Below are 12,795 nucleotides of genomic sequence, written 5' to 3'. Positions count from 1 at the left end.
ACATCGTTGGAAAGGTAATTTAACGAGGAATAAAACTAAACACTTTTCATCACACAAAAATATCATTTACAAAAACCAAATCCTCGTCAAGTGATCATTAAAGGTTTATTATTAAGGTTTCAAGTTCGTAAAACGTATTTTATGATTCGGGAATCCAATTTACACATACGATATGCCGTTCCGAAGGTATTTAAACATACATTGCAACTAAACACTTAAAAGCAACATTGTCAAGCATTTAAGGTATCAAAATTCACATTGAAGACCACCAAACTGTAGTGACCCGAACTTTTCCATGTTTATATATATTAATTGAGATTGATATTTACATGACTAAATATTTCCAACGTGTTAAGCAATCAAACTTGTTAAGACTTGATTAAATGAAATAAGTTTCATATAGACAATTGATCACCCAAGTTGACCGGCGATTCACGAACGTTACAAATTTGTAAAAACTACATGTTGTGGTATATATATACATATATATATATGGTTGACATGAGATTATGATGAGTAAGTATCTGACTAAGTATATTAACAATGTGTGATATACATAAGAAATGAGATTACTAAGTTAAGAAACTCGAAATGATATATATAACGATTATCGTTATGATAACGTCTACTAAATACATATGTATCATATTAAGATATTGATACACTATATTTAACATGATAAAATGATATTTAAATATATCATTAAGTGTGTTAACAATGAACTACATATGTAAAAACAAGACTACTAACTCAAGAATTACGAAACGAGACTTATATGTAACGATTATCGTTGTAACGATATTTTAATGTATATATATCATATTAAGAGATATTCATACATCATAATATCATGATAACATAATAATTTAACATCTAATTTGATATAATAAACATTGGGTTAGCAACATTAATTGAGATCGTTAACTTAAAAGTTTCAAAACAACACTTACATGTAACGACTAACGAAGACTTAACGACTCCATTAGAATGTATATACATGTTGTGTTTTGATACGTATTCCTACACTTTTGAAAGACTTAAAGACACATATCAAAGTACTTCTACTTAACAAAAATGCTTACAATTACATCCTCGTTCAGTTTCATCAACAATTCTACTCGTCTGCACCCGTATTCGTACTCGTACAATACACAGCTTTTAGATGTATGTACTATTGGTATATATACTCCAATGATCAGCTCTTAGCATCCCATTTGAGTCACCTAACATATGTGGGAACCATCATTTGGCAACTAGCATGAAATATCTCATAAAATTACAAAAATATTAGTAATCATTCATGACTTATTTACATGAAAACAAAATTACATATCCATTATATCTAATCCATATACCAATGACCAAAAACACCTAAAAACACTTTCATTCTTCAATTTTCTTCATCTAATTGATCTCTCTCAAGTTCCATCTTCAAGTTCTAAGTGTTCTTCATAAATTCCATAAGTATAGTTTCATAAAAATCAAGAATACCTCCAAGCTTTCTAATCCATTTCAAGTAATCATCTAAGATCAAGGAACCTTTGTTATTTATAGTAGGTTATCTTTCTAATTCAAGGTAATATTCATATTCAAAATTTGATTCAATTTCTACAACTATAACAATCTTATTTCGAGTGAAAATCTTACTTGAACTGTTTTCGTGTCATGATTCTGCTTCAAGAACTTTCAAGCCATCCAATGATCCTTTGAAGCTAGATCCATTTTTTTTAATTTCCAGTAGTTTTATCCAGAAAACTTAAGGTAGTAATGATGTTCATAATATCATTCGTTTCATACATATAAAGCTATCTTATTCGAAGATTTAAACTTGTAATCACTAGAACATAGTTTAGTTAATTCTAAACTTGTTCGCAAACAAAAGTTAATCCTTCTAACTTGACTTTTAAAATCAACTAAACATATATTCTATATCTATATGATATGCTAACTTAATGATTTAAAACCTGGAAACACGATGAACACCATAAAATCGGATATACGCCGTCGTAGTGAAACCGGGGGCTGTTTTGGTTTGGATAATTAAAAACTATGATAAACTTTGATTTAAAAGTTGTTGTTCTGAGAAAATTATTTTTCATATGAACATGAAACTATATCCAAAAATCTTGTCCAACTGAAAGTGAAAGTATGTTTTTCAAAATAGTCATCAAGATGTCGTTCTTTCGACGGAAATGACTACCTCTTTAGTAATTGACATGTAACTTAAATTTCTGACTATAAACCTATACTTTTTCTTTTTGGATTCTTAAATTATAGTTTAATATGAAACCATATCAATTTGATTCACTCAAAACGGATTTAAAATCAAGATGTTATGGGTAAAACAAGATTGGATATTTTTGATCTTTTTAGCTACGAAAAATGTTTAACAAATCTATACAAATCATATCCTAGCTAACTTATATTGTATTATACATGTATTCTAATATATTATGTAATCTTGGGATACGATAGACACGTATGCAAATGTTTTGACATATCATATCGACCCATGTATATATATTATTTGGGACAACCATAGACACTCTATATGCAGTAATGTTGGAGTTAGCTATACTGGGTTGAGGTTGATTCCAAAAATATATATATTTGAGTTGTGATCTAGCCTGAGACGTGTATACACTTGGTCATGGATTGATTCAAGATAATATATATATCGATTTATTTCTGTACATCTAACTGTGTACAACTAGTTGTAGGTTATTAACGAGGACAACTGACTTAATACACTCAAATCTTTAAAACATAATAAAAATGGTTGTAATTATATTTTGATCATACTTTGATATATATGTACATATTTGTATAGGTTCGTGAATCGATCCGTGGCCAAGTCTTATTTCCGAGGAAGGAAATATATGTGAAAGTGAGTTATAGTCCCACTTTTAAAATCTAATATTTTTGGGATGAGAATACATGCAGGTTTTATAAATGATTTACAAAATAGACACAAGTACGTGAAACTACACTCTATGGTTGAATTATCGAAATCGAATATGCCCCTTTTTATTAAGTCTGGTAATCTAAGAATTAGGGAACAGACACCCTAATTGACGCGAATCCTAAAGATATATCTATTGGGCCTAACAAACCCCATCCAAAGTACCGGATGCTTTAGTACTTCAAAATTTATATCATATTCGAAGGGTATCCCGGAATGATGGGGATATTCTTATATATGCATCTTGTTAATGTCGGTTACCAGGTGTTCACCATATGAATGATTTTTATCTCTATGTATGGAATGTGTATTGAAATATGAAATCTTATGGTCTATTGTTACGATTTAATATATATAGGTTAAACCTATAACTCACCAACATTTTTGTTGACGTTTAAAGCATGTTTATTCTCAGGTGAATACTAAGAGCTTCCGCTGTTGCATACTAAAATAAGGACAAGATTTGGAGTCCATGTTTGTATGATATTGTGTAAAAACTGCATTCAAGAAACATATGTCGATGTAATATATTTCTATTGTAAACCATTATGTAATGGTCATGTGTAAACAGTATATTTTAGATTATCATTATTTGATAATCTACGTCTAACGACCCGCCAAAATCGCTATTGACGCGGTACGTTATCTATGGTCCCACAGCGAGGGTTCGACCTCTATATGATACGTTTTGATAAAACATTGCATTCATTTATATAAAAAAAATAAAAATACTTTCTATACATAGAAAGTTTACCAAAATATAGACATATCCCAAATATATATGACAACTTATACAAAATGACTAAATCATCAATTTATTTAATAACAGATTATAACAATAATATTTGAATGCAATGTCTTTTTGAAAATATGGCATAAAAGACTCCATGCAGTACCTTGAGCAAATAGCAAGCAGACAGCGGAATCACTTTTTAAAAACCTGAGAATAACAAGCTAAAAGTGTCAACCAAAAGGTTGGTGAGTTCGTAGGTTTATCGTAACAACAGTTATCAATAGTTTCAATAGACCACAAGATTTCATAATCATAAACATAATACACTCGCAAGTGTATGTAAAGCATTCTAAGTGGTTGAGCACTTGGTAACCATACTTAACATTTAATCAACGTCGCATATTCCCTTTATTATGAAATCTCACTACACTGTACCAAATGTAGTCGCGAAACGAAGTACTGTGCAACCGTTGAATACTGGTAGTCCAACCCAGTTGGGGTTGTCAGGCCCGATAGATCTATCAACAAGATTCGCGTTTACAATACCACATGTAAATAGTAGTTACCAAGCTACAGGGAAGTATGTCAGTGGTACAACTCAACGTAGAATATATTTTTAAGTACTTGTGTCTATTTCGTAAACATTTATAAAAGCAGCGCATGTATTATCAGCCCAAAAATATATATTGCAAAAGCAAATAAAAAGGGAGCAAATGAAACTCACCTTTGTAGCCTAATAAACAATTCACGTAGATGTAACCAATACTCGGAATGCAAGTAACCGTAGACCTCATCCTAAAGAATATATGTTGGCTAATAAATGACTAACAAGCTAGGTCAGGTCGTAGGGTTCGTATAGTCCTATCGCTCAAGTCCGACTCACAAATTTAGCAAAATCAAGCAAAAGTCAACAAAAGTCAACAAAAGTCAAAAATAGTCAAAGTAAGTCAAATGTAAGTCAAACACAGTCAACATAGTCAACAAAAGTCAACAATATCATAATATAACTCAAGTTGGTCAAATAGTCAAGCATAGGTCAAACTTAAGTTATCCATTTTTATATAACAAAAAAAAAATATTAATTACATATATGTATTTTTAGGTATTTTGCAGCTGATTTCGGGTTCCACCAAAATCGATTTAATACCTGGGGTCATGACCACTGAAAATTATGTCGTCTCACCTTTCTATAGACAGTTTATTTAACAAAAACGGAGTTAAGGTTGAAAACTTATGACCTTGCGAAAACCGCTCCTCGATCATGAAATGCTGATTTTGCTATTAAGAGTTCAAAATCAGCGACAATTGCCCATTTTCACGCTCGTTTTGAACCAGTTTAGACTCGACAAAATTACACATATAATATATCGTTTTAAAGCTTGTCGTAAAGAATTTCAATACCAATTAATATTTTTTATCCAAACTTAACCAATTTCAAATTACGAGTTCGCAAAGTAGGCCTGAAAGTCATTTTTGACACTTTCACTAAAATAATAAAATTTTTCCATTGACAACACAAATTCTAAACCATAATACCTGAGCATGTAAAAATCATATCACAAGCCCAAAATAACATTTTAGACGTGTTGGTGACTTTCGTTTTTCAAAATTATGCATATGGGTCAATTTATGCACGTTTGACCCGAATAAGTCATAAAACTTTCTTTAAACCAAATTTGACCCAAACTCATTTTTAAAGCACCAAAACTTGCAAACATACTTAAATCAATATACGGGATGTGTAACATACCTTTGGTTCTCAAAATTTCGCATATGGGTCAAAGTAGGCTCGTATGACCCAAATGGGTCATAAACACCCATTTTGACCAAAACATGCCACAACTTATTTTTTAAACACCACAACCTTTAAACTTACTTAAATCGACGTTTGGGACTTTTCTACACTGACCGTTACCCATCTTGACCCATTAAACCCATTTGGTCAAACAAAGTCAATTGCACATAATATTTAACTTAAATAATGTAGTCAACTTCCAGAATTTTTATAAAAATAAGTACAGGTCTGTTTGACTTGAAATACGCGCCAAAATTTCTGGGATTTAGTCGACTATAACATATCCAAAGCACAACCTCTAACCTTAAACAGAAAGCTCGCAGTGATTGAAAACGTACCAGGCTGTAATGCTGAATCATTTCGGTACTCATGTATAAACTTTGAAAAATCATATCAAATCCAAAAAGTATCCAAATGACGCGTTTTCGGAGTCTAAACTTATTAATTTTTCGATACGCACGCAACTGTGAACCCAGAATTCTGAGATCAGGTCGCACGCATCCCAATGAAACTGTTCTGTCTAGTTTTAAATAATATAAAATTCTAACTCTGATTTAGCCATAGATTTTGACTCTTTTATCGGAATTGGACAATATCTAAATTTAAACCAAATGTTTTTTTTTCGCAAGCAATACAACTATATACCTCTCCGGACCTGAATATATAGCATACTTTCCCAGATTCACAGTTTTAATTACGAATTTTTAAACCGAAATAAATTTTTAAGCAACAAAATCACAAACCTTTAATTAACCATAACGAGGGCTTTACATATCCGATTAACATGAATCTTAAGTCTATCTTGGGTGTTTTTCAATTATCTATACATCTAACATCAGTTCACAAACTCAATCATAAAGCATTCATCTCAAAAAATTCGGATTCATAGCAAGATCACATGAAAACTTCAATTTAACATATCGGGAGCATACGATAACGAAATCAATTGATTCTTGAGCCTAAAATTAATAGTTTTTTAATAGTAATCCATCTACATACTTATATTTACAGATAACAAAGTTAAAATTCCAGAAACATGGCAAAAAAATTCGGATTTCATGTAATATCATGTTAAACTTCAATTAATCATACCGGAAGCAATTCTAAACGAAATCAAGTGATTCTTGAGCCTAAAATTAATAGTTTTTCACAAGGATTTCATTTATAAGTATTTCATAAACTGAAAATATCATGTTCATATCAGTAGCATACCATTCAAATTCGTGATTCATCAACAAGTCAACAAATGATCAAATTACCGAACAATATCATGCATACATACAAGGACTTGAGCACTAGACGCTATATCTACCATAATATGTAACAAAAATATGAAAACTAGAAAATTGGAGTTTTTAAAACTTACTCAAATCAAGAAATTGTTGGTATGGATGAGTAGAGCTCTTCGAGAGGAGTCCGAATATGTAAACAATTTTATGATCAAGTGATTTCTTAAAGGTGTTTATAAGGAAAGAAGATCGATGATGATGATGAATAGTAATGGGTGTTTTAAGGAGAGAGTCTATGTACGTGTGTGTTAGATGAAATGAATTAGGTTTAATAATATAGATGGGATAAAGAGTCACGAGTGATAAATCTATCTCAATTATTGATATCACGGACGTAATAATGTGTAGTCACGGGTATAATAATTAAACACAGGTATTACTATGTAATCACGAGTTATAATTAAATTTTTATCCCATATCTAAAACCCAATGTATTTTATCTTAATATGATTCAATAATTGGTAAATTTTTATATTTATAAAATACATTTACATATATATTGTTCGAAACCTTTTAAATTCTTGACATCGTACCTAGTTGGTGTTTTTCATAAATACTTATTTAATATATTTTTAAACTAAATAATATATGTCTTTTATTGAAAATATAAGTGTTTAGAATAATCTCCCGAGTTTAATTTAAGAGTATACTAATTAATTAAAATGATTTTAGAACTCAATTATTGTAAAATATAATATTTATATTAAGTACTCATACGTTTCGTTCTCTGGAAAAATTATTTTATTTTATTTATTTATTATTTTTTTTTCTGGTTACACTAATTGTAGTGTTTTATTTAACACCTATAAAACTTATGTAATAATATATATATATATATATATATATATATATATATATATATATATATATATATATTTTAAAAAAAATTGCGTGGAAAAACGTTGAATTTAACAGACAGTTGTTAAGTTTTTAACGGAAAAAGTCGGGTTGCTACATTACCTACCCTTTAAAGAAAATTTCGTCCCGAAATTTTGGTTGGTGTGGTTAAACAGCGTATAGGAAACAAGTGAGGACAGATTGTTCATCTTGATGTAGTAAGATCGACCATCTTGTAGTTAAGTATGAAAGTTGGGTAAAACGGAATCATGTTCCTTTGATGACGAATACCTTCGGATGAACTGTTCGGAGTACAAGTATGATATGACAAATACGGAAAATCATATGTGACTTCAAATGATGTCACATATAGAGTCTTAGTATATTCAGATGTCAGTAGAGAAAATAAAGGAGTCATGTAATATGATACATGGTGAAGGTAAGATTGATCAAACTTTACCACCATCACGTTCCATTAGAACTTCCGCATGACTTACTGTAATATAATCATGCGATCAACTGTCATCATATTGCACTAACTGATGCTTCTATTCCAACATTACTCCAGATTATTTATGGATATAAAACTTAAGTGTCGTTTTCCAGAATTTATAAATCAAAATGATTTCAAAAAGGGGTGCACTAAAAATAGTACGAGAATATAATATTATAATTGATAATATTGAAAGGGAACGTCATAAGAATGTCTTGGAAAATATGAAGAATCTTTGTACGTCGGAAATGATGCCTTTCGGTTCACAAATCGAGATGATCGGAATTTCTTAATCGAAGCACATAAGCACATAATATATCACAAACGATAACTCACGTAGGAATGTCGGGAATTTCGAAAGCCCTGAATGACGCTTTCTGGCTTCACTAATCTGGGGGTTAAAAATGAACTCGCATGAGCAGGAAAAGTCTTGAAATCGAAAGGAGAAATACTTTCTCACCGATAGTAGTAATAATGTTATATTAAAGTCAGGATATGCACATAATCACATATAAGTGTAACGACACGGTTCTAGACTAGATCACTAATGTATTCTAACGGTCCAGGTCAGACACACTAATGCATCTAATTCCCTAAAATCACCGCTCTGATACCATCTCTAACGACCCGCCAAAATCGCTATTGACGCGGTACGTTATCTACGGTCCCACAGCGAGGGTTCGACCTCTATATGATACGTTTTGATAAAACATTGCATTCATTTATATAAAAAAAAACATACTTTATATACATAGAAAGTTTACCAAAATATAGACATATCCCAAATATATATGACAACTTATACAAAATGACTAAATCATCAATTTATTTAATAACAGATTATAACAATAATATTTGAATGCAATGTCTTTTTGAAAATATGACATAAAAGACTCCATGCAGCACCTTGAGCAAATAGCAAGCAGACAGCGGAAGCACTTTTGAAAAACCTGAGAATAACATGTTAAAAGTGTTAACCAAAAGGTTGGTGAGTTCGTAGGTTTATCGTAACAACAGTTATCAATAGTTTCAATAGACCACAAGATTTCATAATCATAAACATAATACACTCGCAAGTGTATGTAAAGCATTCTAAGTGGTTGAGCACTTGGTAACCATACTTAACATTTAATCAACGTCGCATATTTCCTTTATTATGAAATCTCACTACACTATACCAAATGTAGTCACGAAACGAATTACTGTGCAACCGTTGAATACTGGTCGTCCACCCCGGTTGGGGTTGTCAGGCCCGATAGATCTATCAACAAGATTCGCGTTTACAATACCACATGTAAATAGTAGTTACCAAGCTACAGGGAAGTATGCCAGTGGTACATCTCAACGTAGAATATATTTTTAAGTACTTGTGTCTATTTCGTAAACATTTATAAAAGCAGCGCATGTATTATCAGCCCAAAAATATATATTGCAAAAGCAAATAAAAATGGAGCAAATGAAACTCACCTTTGTAGCCTAATAAACAATTCACGTAGATGTAACCAATACTCGGAATGCAAGTAACCGTAGACCTCATCCTAAAGAATATATGTTGGTTAATAAATGTCTAACAAGCTAGGTCAGGTCATAGGGTTCGTATAGTCCTATTGCTCAAGTCCGACTCACAAATTTAGCAAAATCTAGCAAAAGTCAACAAAAGTCAACAAAAGTCAAAAATAGTCAAAGTAAGTCAAATGTAATTCAAACACAGTCAACATAGTTAACACAAGTCAACAATATCATAATATAACTCAAGTTGGTCAAATAGTCAAACATAGGTCAAACTTAAGTTATCCATTTTTATATAACAAAAAAAAATATTAATTACATATATGTATTTTTAGGTATTTTGCAGCTGATTTCGGGTCTCACCAAAATCGATTTAATATCTGGGGTCATGAGCACTGAAAATTATGTCCTAAAATTAATAGTTTTTCACAAGGATTTCATTTATAAGTATTTCAAAAACTGAAAATATCATGTTCATATCAGTAGCATACCATTCAAATTCGTGATTCATCAACAAGTCAACAAATGATCAAATTAACGAACAATATCATGCATACATACAAGGACTCGAGCACTATACACTATATTTACCCTAATATGTAACAAAAATATGAAAACTAGAAACTTGGAGTTTTTAAAACTTACTCAAATCAAGAAATTGTTGGTATGGATGAGTAGAGCTCTTCGAGAGGAGTCCGAATACGTAAATGATTTTATAATCAAGTGATTTCTTGAAGGTGTTTATAAGGAAAGAAGATCGATGATGATGATGAATAGTAATGGGTGTTTTAAGGAGAGAGTCTATGTACGTGTGTGTTAGATGAAATGAATTAGGTTTAATAATATAGATGGGATAAAGAGTCACGGGTGATAAATCTATCTCAATTATTGATATCACGGACGTAATAATGTGTAGTCACGGGTATAATAATTAAACACAGGTATTACTATGTAATCACGAGTTATAATTAAATTTTTATCCTATATCTAAAACACAATGTATTTTATCTTAATATGATTCAATAATTGGTAAATTTTTATATTTATAAAATACATTTACATATATATTGTTCGAAACCTTTTAAATTCTTGACATCGTACCTAGTTGGTGTTTTTCATAAATACTTATTTAATATATTTTTAAACTAAATAATATATGTCTTTTATAGAAAATATAAGTGTTTAGAATAATCCCCCGAGTTTAATTTAAGAGTATACTAATTAATTAAAATGATTTTAGAACTCAATTATTGTAAAATATAATATTTATATTAAGTACTCATACGTTTCGTTCTCTAAAAAAATTATTTTATTTTATTATTATTTTATTTATTTATTATTTTTTTCTGGTTACACTAATTGTAGTGTTTTATTTAACACCTATAAAACTTATGTAATAATATATATATTTTTTTTAAAAAAAAATTAGCGTGAAAAAATGTTGAATTTAACAGACAGTTGTTAAGTTTTTAACGGAAAAAGTCGGGTTGTTACATTACCTACCCTTTAAAGAAAATTTCGTCCCGAAATTTTGGTTGGTGTGATTAAACGGCGTATAGGAAACAAGTGAGGATAGATTGTTCATCTTGACGTAGTAAGATCGAGCATCTTGTAGTTAAGTATGAAAGTTGGGTAAAACGGAATCATGTTCCTTTGATGATGAATACCTTCGGATGAACTGTTCGGAGTACAAGTATGATATGACAAATACGGAAAATCATATGTGACTTCAAATGATGTCACATATAGAGTCTTAGTATATTCAGATGTCAGCAGAGAAAATAAAGGAGTGATGTAATATGATACATGGTGAAGGTAAGATTGATCAAACTTTACCACCATCACGTTCCATTAGAACTTCCGCATGACTTACTGTAATATAATCACGCGATCAAATGTCATCATATTGCACTAACTCATGCTTCTATTCCAACATTACTCCAGAATATTTATGGATATAAAACTCAAGTGTCGTTTTCCAGAATTTATAAATCAAAATGATTTCAAAAAGGGGTGCACTAAAAATAGTACGAGAATATAATATTATAATTGATAATATTGAAAGGGAACGTCATAAGAATGTCTTAGAAAATATGAAGAATCTTTGTACGTCGAAAATGATGCCTTTCGGTTCACAAATCGAGATGTTCGGAATTTCTTAATCGAAGCACATAAGCACATAATATATCACAAATGATAACTCACGTAGGAATGTCAGGAATTTCGAAAGCCCTGAATGACGCTTTCTGGCTTCACTAATCGGGGTGTTAAAAATGAACTCGCATGAGCAGGAAAAGTCTTAAAATCGAAAGGAGAAATACATTCTCACCGATAGTAGTAATAATGTTATATTAAAGTCAGAATATGTACATAATCACATATAAGTGTAACGACACGGTTCTAGACTAGATCACTAATGTATTCTAACGGTCCAGGTCAGACACACTAATACATCAAATTCCCTAAAACCACCGCTCTGATACCATCTCTAACGACCCGCCAAAATCGCTATTGACGCGGTACGTTATCTACGGTCCCACAGCGAGGGTTCAACCTCTATATGATACGTTTTGATAAAACATTGCATTCATTTATAACAAAAAAAAAAAATACTTTCTATACATAGAAAGTTTACCAAAATATAGACATATCCCAAATATATATGACAACTTATACAAAATGACTAAATCATCAATTTATTTTATAACAGATTATAACAATAATATTTGAATGCAATGTCCTTTGAAAATATGGCATAAAAGAATCCATGCAGCACCTTGAGCAAATAGCATGCAGACAGCGGAAGCACTTTTGAAAAACCTGAGAATAACATGCTAAAAGTGTCAACCAAAAGGTTGGTGAGTTCGTAAGTTTATCGTAACAACAGTTATCAATAGTTTCAATAGACCACAAGATTTCATAATCATAAACATAATACACTTGCAAGTGTATGTAAAGCATTCTAAGTGGTTGAGCACTTGGTAACCATACTTAACATTTAATCAACGTCGCATATTCCCTTTATTATGAAATCTCATGATAGTGTTCCAAATGAACATATATTTAGTAGCAATATCGTTCCAATATGTAAAGTTTTTAAATGTAATTTCCTTATTTTTAGTTGTAATAGTTAAATAAATAAGTGCGAAGACGAAAGACGCAAATCGCTCGAAAATG

The sequence above is a fragment of the Rutidosis leptorrhynchoides genome, chromosome 3 (assembly GCF_046630445.1).
Source record: "Rutidosis leptorrhynchoides isolate AG116_Rl617_1_P2 chromosome 3, CSIRO_AGI_Rlap_v1, whole genome shotgun sequence".
NCBI lineage: Eukaryota > Viridiplantae > Streptophyta > Magnoliopsida > Asterales > Asteraceae > Rutidosis > Rutidosis leptorrhynchoides.
The sequence above is the reverse complement of the archived record's forward strand: the minus strand, read 5'-3'. Positions refer to the sequence as shown.